We start from the raw sequence: 16,019 nt of genomic DNA, 5'->3' as shown, positions 1-16,019 counted from the left end.
CTGGTCTGTGCTGAAGCAGGGCATTCTGGCAGCCAAGTGGGTTGACCTTTATTAGTGAGCCTGGTTACCCCCTCTCGGAACCACAGACTTAGAAATCGCCAGCTCATATACAGTGCATAAAATATATTTATATATATACCCTTATACACCATTTTAATAAAAAATATCACAAAATTCTTCTAAGTCCCTCGAGAAGAGTGAAAGACGCGTACGTTCATTTTCAGTGCTCCTAGACCTTCCTATAAGAAGTTAGCCAAAAAGTATTTTCGAAAAACGCTTAGGTTAAGTTTCAGATGCTTCTAATGTACCAAAGCTGGACTTAGACATAATTTCACTCTCACAACATTATGGCTGGTTGGAGACATTCCGAACCACAAGTACCGGGTCCATGGTTCTGGGCGTATACTGGGGGGACGGGGGGGACTCCCATTAACCACTGACTATACCGGGGATACGCTTATCACAATGCCTTTCTGGTCTGTGCTGAAGCAGGGCATTCTGGCAGCCAAGTGGCTTGACCTTTATTAGTGAGCCTGGTTACCCCCTCTCGGAACCACAGACTTAGAAATCGCCAGCTCATATACAGTGCATAAAATATATTTATATATATACCCTTATACACCATTTTAATAAAAATTATCACAAAATTCTTCTAAGTCCCTCGGGAAGAGTGAAAGACGCGCACGTTCATTTTCAGAGCTTCTAGACCTTCCTATAAGAAGTTAGCCAAAAAGTAGCTTCGAAAAACGCTTAGGTTAAGTTTCAGAGTTGCTTCTAATGTACCATATCTGGACTTAGACATAATTTCACTCTCACAACATTATGGCTGGTTGGAGACAGTCCGACCCACAAGTACAGGATCCATGGTTCTGGCCGTATACTGGGGGGACGGGGACGACTCCCATTAACCCCTGACTATACCGGGGATACGCTTATCACAATGCCTTTCTGGTCTGTGCTGAAGCAGGGCATTCTGGCAGCCAAGTGGCTTGACCTTTATTAGTGAGCCTGGTTACCCCCTCTCGGAACCACAGACTTAGAAATCGCCAGCTCATATACAGTGCATAAAATATATTTATATATATACCCTTATACACCATTTTAATAAAAAATATCACAAAATTCTTCTAAGTCCCTCGGGAAGAGTGAAAGACGCGCACGTTCATTTTCAGAGCTCCTAGACCTTCCTATAAGAAGTTAGCCAAAAAGTAGCTTCGAAAAACGCTTAGGTTAAGTTTCAGAGTTGCTTCTAATGTACCAAAGCTGGACTAAGACATAATTTCACTCTCACAACATTATGGCTGGTTGGAGACAGTCCGAACCACAAGTACCGGGTCCATGGTTCTGGCCGTATACTGGGGGGAAGGGGGCGACTCCCATTAACCCCTGACTATACCGGGGATACGCTTATCACAATGCCTTTCTGGTCTGTGCTGAAGCAGGGCATTCTGGCAGCCAAGTGGCTTGACCTTTATTAGTGAGCCTGGTTACCCCCTCTCGGAACCACAGACTTAGAAATCGCCAGCTCATATACAGTGCATAAAATATATTTATATATATACCCTTACAGTATACACCATTTTAATAAAAAATATCACAAAATTCTTCTAAGTCCCTCGGGAAGAGTGAAAGACGCGCACGTTCATTTTTAGAGCTCCTAGACCTTCCTATAAGAAGTTAGCCAAAAAGTATTTTCGAAAAACGCTTAGGTTAAGTTTCAGAGTTGCTTCTAATGTACCAAAGCTGGACTTAGACATAATTTCACTCTCACAACATTATGGCTGGTTGGAGACAGTCCGAACCACAAGTACCGGGTCCATGGTTCTGGCCGTATACTGGGGGGAAGGGGGCGACTCCCATTAACCCCTGACTTTACCGGGGATACGCTTATCACAATGCCTTTCTGGTCTGTGCTGAAGGAGGGCATTCTGGCAGCCAAGTGGCTTGACCTTTATTAGTGAGCCTGGAACCTCCCTCTCGGAACCACAGACTTAGAAATCGCCAGCTCATATACAGTGCATAAAATATATTTATATATATACCCTTATACACCATTTTAATAAAAAAATATCACAAAATTCTTCTACAGTAAGTCCCTTGGGAAGAGTGAAAGACGCGCACGTTCATTTTCAGAGCTCCTAGACCTTCCTATAAGAGGTTAGCCAAAAAGTAGTTTCGAAAAACGCTTAGGTTAAGTTTCAGAGTTGCTTCTAATGTACGAAAGCTGGACTTAGACATAATTTCACTCTCACAACATTATGGCTGGTTGGAGACAGTCCGAACCACAAGTACCGGGTCCATGGTTCTGGGCGTATACTGGGGGGACGGGGACGACTCCCATTAACCCCTGACTATACCGGGGATACGCTTATCACAATGCCTTTCTGGTCTGTGCTGAAGCAGGGCATTCTGGCAGCCAAGTGGCTTGACCTTTATTAGTGAGCCTGGTTACCCCCTCTCGGAACCACAGACTTAGAAATCGCCAGCTCATATACAGTGCATAAAATATATTTATATATATACCCTTATACACCATTTTAATAAAAATTATCACAAAATTCTTCTAAGTCCCTCGGGAAGAGTGAAAGACGCGCACGTTAATTTTCAGAGCTCCTAGACCTTCCTATAAGAAGTTAGCCAAAAAGTAGCTTCGAAAAACGCTTAGGTTACGATTCAGAGTTGCTTCTAATGTACCAAAGCTGGACTTAGACATAATTTCACTCTCACAACATTATGGCTGGTTGGAGACAGTCCGAACCACAAGTACCGGGTCCATGGTTCTGGCCGTATACTGGGGGGAAGGGGACGACTCCCATTAACCCCTGACTATACCGGGGATACGCTTATCACAATGCCTTTCTGGTCTGTGCTGAAGCAGGGCATTCTGGCATCCAAGTGGGTTGACCTTTATTAGTGAGCCTGGTTACCCCCTCACGGAACCACAGACTTAGAAATCGCCAGCTCATATACAGTGCATAAAATATATTTAAATATATACCCTTATACACCATTTTAATAAAAATTATCACAACATTCTTCTAAGTCCCTCGGGAAGAGTGAAAGACGCGCACGTTCATTTTCAGAGCTCCTAGACCTTCCTATAAGAGGTTAGCCAAAAAGTAGTTTCGAAAAACGCTTAGGTTAAGTTTCAGAGTTGCTTCTAATGTACGAAAGCTGGACTTAGACATAATTTCACTCTCACAACATTATGGCTGGTTGGAGACAGTCCGAACCACAAGTACCGGGTCCATGGTTCTGGGCGTATACTGGGGGGACGGGGACGACTCCCATTAACCCCTGACTATACCGGGGATACGCTTATCACAATGCCTTTCTGGTCTGTGCTGAAGCAGGGCATTCTGGCAGCCAAGTGGCTTGACCTTTATTAGTGAGCCTGGTTACCCCCTCTCGGAACCACAGACTTAGAAATCGCCAGCTCATATACAGTGCATAAAATATATTTATATATATACCCTTATACACCATTTTAATAAAAATTATCACAAAATTCTTCTAAGTCCCTCGGGAAGAGTGAAAGACGCGCACGTTCATTTTCAGAGCTCCTAGACCTTCCTATAAGAAGTTAGCCAAAAAGTAGCTTCGAAAAACGCTTAGGTTAAGATTCAGAGTTGCTTCTAATGTACCAAAGCTGGACTTAGACATAATTTCACTCTCACAACATTATGGCTGGTTGGAGACAGTCCGAACCACAAGTACCGGGTCCATGGTTCTGGCCGTATACTGGGGGGAAGGGGACGACTCCCATTAACCCCTGACTATACCGGGGATACGCTTATCACAATGCCTTTCTGGTCTGTGCTGAAGCAGGGCATTCTGGCAGCCAAGTGGGTTGACCTTTATTAGTGAGCCTGGTTACCCCCTCACGGAACCACAGACTTAGAAATCGCCAGCTCATATACAGTGCATAAAATATATTTATATATATACCCTTATACACCATTTTAATAAAAAAATATCACAAAATTCTTCTACAGTAAGTCCCTTGGGAAGAGTGAAAGATGCGCACGTTCATTTTCAGAGCTCCTAGACCTTCCTATAAGAGGTTAGCCAAAAAGTAGTTTCGAAAAACGCTTAGGTTAAGTTTCAGAGTTGCTTCTAATGTACGAAAGCTGGACTTAGACATAATTTCACTCTCACAACATTATGGCTGGTTGGAGACAGTCCGAACCACAAGTACCGGGTCCATGGTTCTGGGCGTATACTGGGGGGACGGGGACGACTCCCATTAACCCCTGACTATACCGGGGATACGCTTATCACAATGCCTTTCTGGTCTGTGCTGAAGCAGGGCATTCTGGCAGCCAAGTGGCTTGACCTTTATTAGTGAGCCTGGTTACCCCCTCTCGGAACCACAGACTTAGAAATCGCCAGCTCATATACAGTGCATAAAATATATTTATATATATACCCTTATACACCATTTTAATAAAAATTATCACAAAATTCTTCTAAGTCCCTCGGGAAGAGTGAAAGACGCGCACGTTAATTTTCAGAGCTCCTAGACCTTCCTATAAGAAGTTAGCCAAAAAGTAGCTTCGAAAAACGCTTAGGTTAAGATTCAGAGTTGCTTCTAATGTACCAAAGCTGGACTTAGACATAATTTCACTCTCACAACATTATGGCTGGTTGGAGACAGTCCGAACCACAAGTACCGGGTCCATGGTTCTGGCCGTATACTGGGGGGAAGGGGACGACTCCCATTAACCCCTGACTATACCGGGGATACGCTTATCACAATGCCTTTCTGGTCTGTGCTGAAGCAGGGCATTCTGGCAGCCAAGTGGGTTGACCTTTATTAGTGAGCCTGGTTACCCCCTCACGGAACCACAGACTTAGAAATCGCCAGCTCATATACAGTGCATAAAATATATTTATATATATACCCTTATACACCATTTTAATAAAAATTATCACAACATTCTTCTAAGTCCCTCGGGAAGAGTGAAAGACGCGCACGTTCATTTTCAGAGCTCCTAGACCTTCCTATAAGAGGTTAGCCAAAAAGTAGTTTCGAAAAACGCTTAGGTTAAGTTTCAGAGTTGCTTCTAATGTACGAAAGCTGGACTTAGACATAATTTCACTCTCACAACATTATGGCTGGTTGGAGACAGTCCGAACCACAAGTACCGGGTCCATGGTTCTGGCCGTATACTGGGGGGAAGGGGACGACTCCCATTAACCCCTGACTATACCGGGGATACGCTTATCACAATGCCTTTCTGGTCTGTGCTGAAGCAGGGCATTCTGGCAGCCAAGTGGGTTGACCTTTATTAGTGAGCCTGGTTACCCCCTCTCGGAACCACAGACTTAGAAATCGCCAGCTCATATACAGTGCATAAAATATATTTATATATATACCCTTATACACCATTTTAATAAAAATTATCACAAAATTCTTCTAAGTCCCTCGGGAAGAGAGAAAGACGCGCACGTTAATTTTCAGAGCTCCTAGACCTTCCTATAAGAAGTTAGCCAAAAAGTAGCTTCGAAAAACGCTTAGGTTAAGATTCAGAGTTGCTTCTAATGTACCAAAGCTGGACTTAGACATAATTTCACTCTCACAACATTATGGCTGGTTGGAGACAGTCCGAACCACAAGTACCGGGTCCATGGTTCTGGCCGTATACTGGGGGGAAGGGGACGACTCCCATTAACCCCTGACTATACCGGGGATACGCTTATCACAATGCCTTTCTGGTCTGTGCTGAAGCAGGGCATTCTGGCAGCCAAGTGGGTTGACCTTTATTAGTGAGCCTGGTTACCCCCTCACGGAACCACAGACTTAGAAATCGCCAGCTCATATACAGTGCATAAAATATATTTATATATATACCCTTATACACCATTTTAATAAAAATTATCACAACATTCTTCTAAGTCCCTCGGGAAGAGTGAAAGACGCGCACGTTCATTTTCAGAGCTCCTAGACCTTCCTATAAGAAGTTAGCCAAAAAGTAGCTTCGAAAAACGCTTAGGTTAAGTTTCAGAGTTGCTTCTAATGTACCAAAGCTGAACTTAGACATAATTTCACTCTCACAACATTATGGCTGGTTGGAGACAGTCCGAACCACAAGTACAGGGTCCATGGTTCTGGCCGTATACTGGGGGGAAGGGGGCGACTCCCATTAACCCCTGACTATACCGGGGATACGCTTATCACAATGCCTTTCTGGTCTGTGCTGAAGGAGGGCATTCTGGCAGCCAAGTGGCTTGACCTTTATTAGTGAGCCTGGTTACCCCCTCTCGGAACCACAGACTTAGAAATCGCCAGCTCATATACAGTGCATAAAATATATTTATATATATACCCTTATACACCATTTTAATAAAAAAATATCACAAAATTCTTCTAAGTCCCTCGGGAAGAGTGAAAGACGCGCACGTTCATTTTCAGAGCTCCTAGACCTTCCTATAAGAGGTTAGCCAAAAAGTAGTTTCGAAAAACGCTTAGGTTAAGTTTCAGAGTTGCTTCTAATGTACCAAAGCTGAACTTAGACATAATTTCACTCTCACAACATTATGGCTGGTTGGAGACAGTCCGAACCACAAGTACAGGGTCCATGGTTCTGGCCGTATACTGGGGGGAAGGGGGCGACTCCCATTAACCCCTGACTATACCGGGGATACGCTTATCACAATGCCTTTCTGGTCTGTGCTGAAGGAGGGCATTCTGGCAGCCAAGTGGCTTGACCTTTATTAGTGAGCCTGGTTACCCCCTCTCGGAACCACAGACTTAGAAATCGCCAGCTCATATACAGTGCATAAAATATATTTATATATATACCCTTATACACCATTTTAATAAAAAAATATCACAAAATTCTTCTAAGTCCCTCGGGAAGAGTGAAAGACGCGCACGTTCATTTTCAGAGCTCCTAGACCTTCCTATAAGAGGTTAGCCAAAAAGTAGTTTCGAAAAACGCTTAGGTTAAGTTTCAGAGTTGCTTCTAATGTACGAAAGCTGGACTTAGACATAATTTCACTCTCACAACATTATGGCTGGTTGGAGACAGTCCGAACCACAAGTACCGGGTCCATGTTTCTGGGCGTATACTGGGGGGACGGGGACGACTCCCATTAACCCCTGACTATACCGGGGATACGCTTATCACAATGCCTTTCTGGTCTGTGCTGAAGCAGGGCATTCTGGCAGCCAAGTGGCTTGACCTTTACTAGTGAGCCTGGTTACCCCCTCTCGGAACCACAGACTTAGAAATCGCCAGCTCATATACAGTGCATAAAATATATTTATATATATACCCTTATACACCATTTTAATAAAAATTATCACAAAATTCTTCTAAGTCCCTCGGGAAGAGTGAAAGACGCGCACGTTCATTTTCAGAGCTCCTAGACCTTCCTATAAGAAGTTAGCCAAAAAGTAGCTTCGAAAAACGCTTAGGTTAAGTTTCAGAGTTGCTTCTAATGTACCAAAGCTGGACTTAGACATAATTTCACTCTCACAACATTATGGCTGGTTGGAGACAGTCCGAACCACAAGTACCGGGTCCATGGTTCTGGCCGTATACTGGGGGGAAGGGGACGACTCCCATTAACCCCTGACTATACCGGGGATACGCTTATCACAATGCCTTTCTGGTCTGTGCTGAAGGAGGGCATTCTGGCAGCCAAGTGGCTTGACCTTTATTAGTGAGCCTGGTTACCCCCTCTCGGAACCACAGACTTAGAAATCGCCAGCTCATATACAGTGCATAAAATATATTTATATATATACCCTTATACACCATTTTAATAAAAAATATCACAAAATTCTTCTAAGTCCCTCGGGAAGAGTGAAAGACGCGCACGTTAATTTTCAGAGCTCCTAGACCTTCCTATAAGAAGTTAGCCAAAAAGTATTTTCGAAAAACGCTTAGGTTAAGTTTCAGAGTTGCTTCTAATGTACCAAAGCTGGACTTAGACATAATTTCACTCTCACAACATTATGGCTGGTTGGAGACAGTCCGAACCACAAGTACCGGGTCCATGGTTCTGGCCGTATACTGGGGGGAAGGGGGCGACTCCCATTAACCCCTGACTTTACCGGGGATACGCTTATCACAATGCCTTTCTGGTCTGTGCTGAAGGAGGGCATTCTGGCAGCCAAGTGGCTTGACCTTTATTAGTGAGCCTGGAACCTCCCTCTCGGAACCACAGACTTAGAAATCGCCAGCTCATATACAGTGCATAAAATATATTTATATATATACCCTTATACACCATTTTAATAAAAAAATATCACAAAATTCTTCTACAGTAAGTCCCTCGGGAAGAGTGAAAGACGCGCACGTTCATTTTCAGAGCTCCTAGACCTTCCTATAAGAAGTTAGCCAAAAAGTAGCTTCGAAAAACGCTTAGGTTAAGATTCAGAGTTGCTTCTAATGTACCAAAGCTGGACTTAGACATAATTTCACTCTCACAACATTATGGCTGGTTGGAGACAGTCCGAACCACAAGTACCGGGTCCATGTTTCTGGGCGTATACTGGGGGGACGGGGACGACTCCCATTAACCCCTGACTATACCGGGGATACGCTTATCACAATGCCTTTCTGGTCTGTGCTGAAGGAGGGCATTCTGGCAGCCAAGTGGCTTGACCTTTACTAGTGAGCCTGGTTACCCCCTCTCGGAACCACAGACTTAGAAATCGCCAGCTCATATACAGTGCATAAAATATATTTATATATATACCCTTATACACCATTTTAATAAAAATTATCACAAAATTCTTCTAAGTCCCTCGGGAAGAGTGAAAGACGCGCACGTTCATTTTCAGAGCTCCTAGACCTTCCTATAAGAAGTTAGCCAAAAAGTAGCTTCGAAAAACGCTTAGGTTAAGTTTCAGAGTTGCTTCTAATGTACCAAAGCTGGACTTAGACATAATTTCACTCTCACAACATTATGGCTGGTTGGAGACAGTCCGAACCACAAGTACCGGGTCCATGGTTCTGGCCGTATACTGGGGGGAAGGGGACGACTCCCATTAACCCCTGACTATACCGGGGATACGCTTATCACAATGCCTTTCTGGTCTGTGCTGAAGGAGGGCATTCTGGCAGCCAAGTGGCTTGACCTTTATTAGTGAGCCTGGTTACCCCCTCTCGGAACCACAGACTTAGAAATCGCCAGCTCATATACAGTGCATAAAATATATTTATATATATACCCTTATACACCATTTTAATAAAAAATATCACAAAATTCTTCTAAGTCCCTCGGGAAGAGTGAAAGACGCGCACGTTAATTTTCAGAGCTCCTAGACCTTCCTATAAGAAGTTAGCCAAAAAGTAGCTTCGAAAAACGCTTAGGTTAAGTTTCAGAGTTGCTTCTAATGTACCAAAGCTGGACTTAGACATAATTTCACTCTCACAACATTATGGCTGGTTGGAGACAGTCCGACCCACAAGTACAGGGTCCATGGTTCTGGCCGTATACTGGGGGGACGGGGACGACTCCCATTAACCCCTGACTATACCGGGGATACGCTTATCACAATGCCTTTCTGGTCTGTGCTGAAGCAGGCCATTCTGGCAGCCAAGTGGCTTGACCTTTATTAGTGAGCCTGGTTATCCCCTCTCGGAACCACAGACTTAGAAATCGCCAGCTCATATACAGTGCATAAAAAATATTTATATATATACCCTTATACACCATTTTAATAAAAAATATCACAAAATTCTTCTAAGTCCCTCAGGAAGAGTGAAAGACGCGCACGTTCATTTTCAGAGCTCCTAGACCTTCCTATAAGAGGTTAGCCAAAAAGTAGTTTCGAAAAACGCTTAGGTTAAGTTTCAGAGTTGCTTCTAATGTACCAAAGCTGGACTTAGACATAATTTCACTCTCACAACATTATGGCTGGTTGGAGACAGTCCGAACCACAAGTACCGGGTCCATGGTTCTGGCCGTATACTGGGGGGACGGGGGGGACTCCCATTAACCCCTGACTATACCGGGGATACGCTTATCACAATGACTTTCTGGTCTGTGCTGAAGCAGGCCATTCTGGCAGCCAAGTGGCTTGACCTTTATTAGTGAGCCTGGTTACCCCCTCTCGGAACCACAGACTTAGAAATCGCCAGCTCATATACAGTGCATAAAATATATTTATATATATACCCTTATACACCATTTTAATAAAAAATATCACAAAATTCTTCTAAGTCCCTCGGGAAGAGTGAAAGACGCGCACGTTCATTTTCAGAGCTCCTAGACCTTCCTATAAGAGGTTAGCCAAAAAGTAGTTTCGAAAAACGCTTAGGTTAAGTTTCAGAGTTGCTTCTAATGTACCAAAGCTGGACTTAGACATAATTTCACTCTCACAACATTATGGCTGGTTGGAGACAGTCCGAACCACAAGTACCGGGTCCATGGTTCTGGCCGTATACTGGGGGGAAGGTGACGACTCCCATTAACCCCTGACTATACCGGGGATACGCTTATCACAATGCCTTTCTGGTCTGTGCTGAAGGAGGGCATTCTGGCAGCCAAGTGGCTTGACCTTTATTAGTGAGCCTGGTTACCCCCTCTCGGAACCACAGACTTAGAAATCGCCAGCTCATATACAGTGCATAAAATATATTTATATATATACCCTTATACACCATTTTAATAAAAAATATCACAAAATTCTTCTAAGTCCCTCGGGAAGAGTGAAAGACGCGCACGTTAATTTTCAGAGCTCCTAGACCTTCCTATAAGAAGTTAGCCAAAAAGTATTTTCGAAAAACGCTTAGGTTAAGTTTCAGAGTTGCTTCTAATGTACCAAAGCTGGACTTAGACATAATTTCACTCTCACAACATTATGGCTGGTTGGAGACAGTCCGAACCACAAGTACCGGGTCCATGGTTCTGGCCGTATACTGGGGGGAAGGGGGCGACTCCCATTAACCCCTGACTTTACCGGGGATACGCTTATCACAATGCCTTTCTGGTCTGTGCTGAAGGAGGGCATTCTGGCAGCCAAGTGGCTTGACCTTTATTAGTGAGCCTGGTTACCCCCTCTCGGAACCACAGACTTAGAAATCGCCAGCTCATATACAGTGCATAAAATATATTTATATATATACCCTTATACACCATTTTAATAAAAAATATCACAAAATTCTTCTAAGTCCCTCAGGAAGAGTGAAAGACGCGCACGTTCATTTTCAGAGCTCCTAGACCTTCCTATAAGAAGTTAGCCAAAAAGTAGCTTCGTAAAACGCTTAGGTTAAGTTTCAGAGTTGCTTCTAATGTTCCAAAGCTGGACTTAGACATAATTTCACTCTCACCACATTATGGCTGGTTGGAGACAGTCCGAACCACAAGTACCGGGTCCATGGTTCTGGCCGTATACTGGGGGGACGGGGACGACTCCCATTAACCCCTGACTATACCGGGGATACGCTTATCACAATGCCTTTCTGGTCTGTGCTGAAGCAGGGCATTCTGGCAGCCAAGTGGCTTGACCTTTATTAGTGAGCCTGGTTACCCCCTCTCGGAACCACAGACTTAGAAATCGCCAGCTCATATACAGTGCATAAAATATATTTATATATATATATACCCTTATACACCATTTTAATAAAAATTATCACAAAATTCTTCTAAGTCCCTCGGGAAGAGTGAAAGACGCGCACGTTCATTTTCAGAGCTCCTAGACCTTCCTATAAGAAGTTAGCCAAAAAGTAGCATCGAAAAACGCTTAGGTTAAGTTTCAGAGTTGCTTCTAATGTACCAAAGCTGGACTTAGACATAATTTCACTCTCACCACATTATGGCTGGTTGGAGACAGTCCGAACCACAAGTACCGGGTCCATGGTTCTGGCCGTATACTGGGGGGACGGGGACGACTCCCATTAACCCCTGACTATACCGAGGATACGCTTATCACAATGCCTTTCTGGTCTGTGCTGAAGCAGGGCATTCTGGCAGCCAAGTGGCTTGACCTTTATTAGTGAGCCTGGTTACCCCCTCTCGGAACCACAGACTTAGAAATCGCCAGCTCATATACAGTGCATAAAATATATTTATATATATACCCTTATACACCATTTTAATAAAAAATATCACAAAATTCTTCTAAGTCCCTCGGGAAGAGTGAAAGACGCGCACGTTCATTTTCAGAGCTCCTAGACCTTCCTATAAGAAGTTAGCCAAAAAGTAGCTTCGAAAAAAGCTTAGGTTAAGTTTCAGAGTTGCTTCTAATGTACCAAAGCTGGACTTAGACATAATTTCACTCTCACAACATTATGGCTGGTTGGAGAGAGTCCGAACCACAAGTACCGGGTCCATGGTTCTGGCCGTATACTTGGGGGACGGGGACGACTCCAATTAACCCCTGACTATACCGGGGATACGCTTATCACAATGCCTTTCTGGTCTGTGCTGAAGCAGGGCATTCTGGCAGCCAAGTGGCTTGACCTTTATTAGTGAGCCTGGTTACCCCCTCTCGGAACCACAGACTTAGAAATCGCCAGCTCATATACAGTGCATAAAATATATTTATATATATACCCTTATACACCATTTTAACAAAAAATATCACAAAATTCTTCTAAGTCCCTCGGGAAGAGTGAAAGACGCGCACGTTCATTTTCAGAGCTCCTAGACCTTCCTATAAGAAGTTAGCCAAAAAGTAGCTTCGAAAAACGCTTAGGTTAAGTTTCAGAGTTGCTTCTAATGTACCAAAGCTGGACTTAGACATAATTTCACTCTCACAACATTATGGCTGGTTGGAGAGAGTCCGAACCACAAGTACCGGGTCCATGGTTCTGGCCGTATACTTGGGAGACGGGGACGACTCCAATTAACCCCTGACTATACCGGGGATACGCTTATCACAATGCCTTTCTGGTCTGTGCTGAAGCAGGGCATTCTGGCAGCCAAGTGGCTTGACCTTTATTAGTGAGCCTGGTTACCCCCTCTCGGAACCACAGACTTAGAAATCGCCAGCTCATATACAGTGCATAAAATATATTTATATATATACCCTTATACACCATTTTAATAAAAAATATCACAAAATTCTTCTAAGTCCCTCGAGAAGAGTGAAAGACGCGCACGTTCATTTTCAGAGCTCCTAGACCTTCCTATAAGAAGTTAGCCAAAAAGTAGCTTCGAAAAACGCTTAGGTTAAGTTTCAGAGTTGCTTCTAATGTACCAAAGCTGGACTTAGACATAATTTCACTCTCACAATATTATGGCTGGTTGGAGACAGTCCGAAACACAAGTACCGGGTCCATGGTTCTGGCCGTATACTGGGGGGATGGGGACGACTCCCATTAGCCCCTGACTATACCGGGGATACGCTTATCACAATGCCTTTCTGGTCTGTGCTGAAGCAGGGCATTCTGGCAGCCAAGTGGCTTGACCTTTATTAGTGAGCCTGGTTACCCCCTCTCGGAACCACAGACTTAGAAATCGCCAGCTCATATACAGTGCATAAAATATATTTATATATATACCCTTATACACCATTTTAATAAAAAATATCACAAAATTCTTCTAAGTCCCTCGGGAAGAGTGAAAGACGCGCACGTTCATTTTCAGAGCTCCTAGACCTTCCTATAAGAAGTTAGCCAAAAAGTAGCTTCGAAAAACGCTTAGGTTAAGTTTCAGAGTTGCTTCTAATGTACCAAAGCTGGACTTAGACATAATTTCACTCTCACCACATTATGGCTGGTTGGAGACAGTCCGAACCACAAGTACCGGGTCCATGGTTCTGGCCGTATACTGGGGGGACGGGGACGACTCCCATTAACCCCTGACTATACCGAGGATACGCTTATCACAATGCCTTTCTGGTCTGTGCTGAAGCAGGGCATTCTGGCAGCCAAGTGGCTTGACCTTTATTAGTGAGCCTGGTTACCCCCTCTCGGAACCACAGACTTAGAAATCGCCAGCTCATATACAGTGCATAAAATATATTTATATATATACCCTTATACACCATTTTAATAAAAATTATCACAAAATTCTTCTAAGTCCCTCGGGAAGAGTGAAAGACGCGCACGTTCATTTTCAGAGCTCCTAGACCTTCCTATAAGAAGTTAGCCAAAAAGTAGCTTCGAAAAACGCTTAGGTTAAGTTTCAGAGTTGCTTCTAATGTACCAAAGCTGGACTTAGACATAATTTCACTCTCACAACATTATGGCTGGTTGGAGACAGTCCGAACCACAAGTACCGGGTCCATGGTTCTGGCCGTATACTGGGGGGAAGGGGACGACTCCCATTAACCCCTGACTATACCGGGGATACGCTTATCACAATGCCTTTCTGGTCTGTGCTGAAGGAGGGCATTCTGGCAGCCAAGTGGCTTGACCTTTATTAGTGAGCCTGGTTACCCCCTCTCGGAACCACAGACTTAGAAATCGCCAGCTCATATACAGTGCATAAAATATATTTATATATATACCCTTATACACCATTTTAATAAAAAATATCACAAAATTCTTCTAAGTCCCTCGGGAAGAGTGAAAGACGCGCACGTTAATTTTCAGAGCTCCTAGACCTTCCTATAAGAAGTTAGCCAAAAAGTATTTTCGAAAAACGCTTAGGTTAAGTTTCAGAGTTGCTTCTAATGTACCAAAGCTGGACTTAGACATAATTTCACTCTCACAACATTATGGCTGGTTGGAGACAGTCCGAACCACAAGTACCGGGTCCATGGTTCTGGCCGTATACTGGGGGGAAGGGGGCGACTCCCATTAACCCCTGACTTTACCGGGGATACGCTTATCACAATGCCTTTCTGGTCTGTGCTGAAGGAGGGCATTCTGGCAGCCAAGTGGCTTGACCTTTATTAGTGAGCCTGGAACCTCCCTCTCGGAACCACAGACTTAGAAATCGCCAGCTCATATACAGTGCATAAAATATATTTATATATATACCCTTATACACCATTTTAATAAAAAAATATCACAAAATTCTTCTACAGTAAGTCCCTCGGGAAGAGTGAAAGACGCGCACGTTCATTTTCAGAGCTCCTAGACCTTCCTATAAGAAGTTAGCCAAAAAGTAGCTTCGAAAAACGCTTAGGTTAAGATTCAGAGTTGCTTCTAATGTACCAAAGCTGGACTTAGACATAATTTCACTCTCACAACATTATGGCTGGTTGGAGACAGTCCGAACCACAAGTACCGGGTCCATGTTTCTGGGCGTATACTGGGGGGACGGGGACGACTCCCATTAACCCCTGACTATACCGGGGATACGCTTATCACAATGCCTTTCTGGTCTGTGCTGAAGGAGGGCATTCTGGCAGCCAAGTGGCTTGACCTTTACTAGTGAGCCTGGTTACCCCCTCTCGGAACCACAGACTTAGAAATCGCCAGCTCATATACAGTGCATAAAATATATTTATATATATACCCTTATACACCATTTTAATAAAAATTATCACAAAATTCTTCTAAGTCCCTCGGGAAGAGTGAAAGACGCGCACGTTCATTTTCAGAGCTCCTAGACCTTCCTATAAGAAGTTAGCCAAAAAGTAGCTTCGAAAAACGCTTAGGTTAAGTTTCAGAGTTGCTTCTAATGTACCAAAGCTGGACTTAGACATAATTTCACTCTCACAACATTATGGCTGGTTGGAGACAGTCCGAACCACAAGTACCGGGTCCATGGTTCTGGCCGTATACTGGGGGGAAGGGGACGACTCCCATTAACCCCTGACTATACCGGGGATACGCTTATCACAATGCCTTTCTGGTCTGTGCTGAAGGAGGGCATTCTGGCAGCCAAGTGGCTTGACCTTTATTAGTGAGCCTGGTTACCCCCTCTCGGAACCACAGACTTAGAAATCGCCAGCTCATATACAGTGCATAAAATATATTTATATATATACCCTTATACACCATTTTAATAAAAAATATCACAAAATTCTTCTAAGTCCCTCGGGAAGAGTGAAAGACGCGCACGTTAATTTTCAGAGCTCCTAGACCTTCCTATAAGAAGTTAGCCAAAAAGTAGCTTCGAAAAACGCTTAGGTTAAGTTTCAGAGTTGCTTCTAATGTACC

The sequence above is a fragment of the Ascaphus truei genome, chromosome 5 (assembly GCF_040206685.1).
Source record: "Ascaphus truei isolate aAscTru1 chromosome 5, aAscTru1.hap1, whole genome shotgun sequence".
In the NCBI taxonomy this organism is placed as follows: domain Eukaryota; kingdom Metazoa; phylum Chordata; class Amphibia; order Anura; family Ascaphidae; genus Ascaphus; species Ascaphus truei.
This window is presented reverse-complemented; position numbering follows the sequence as displayed.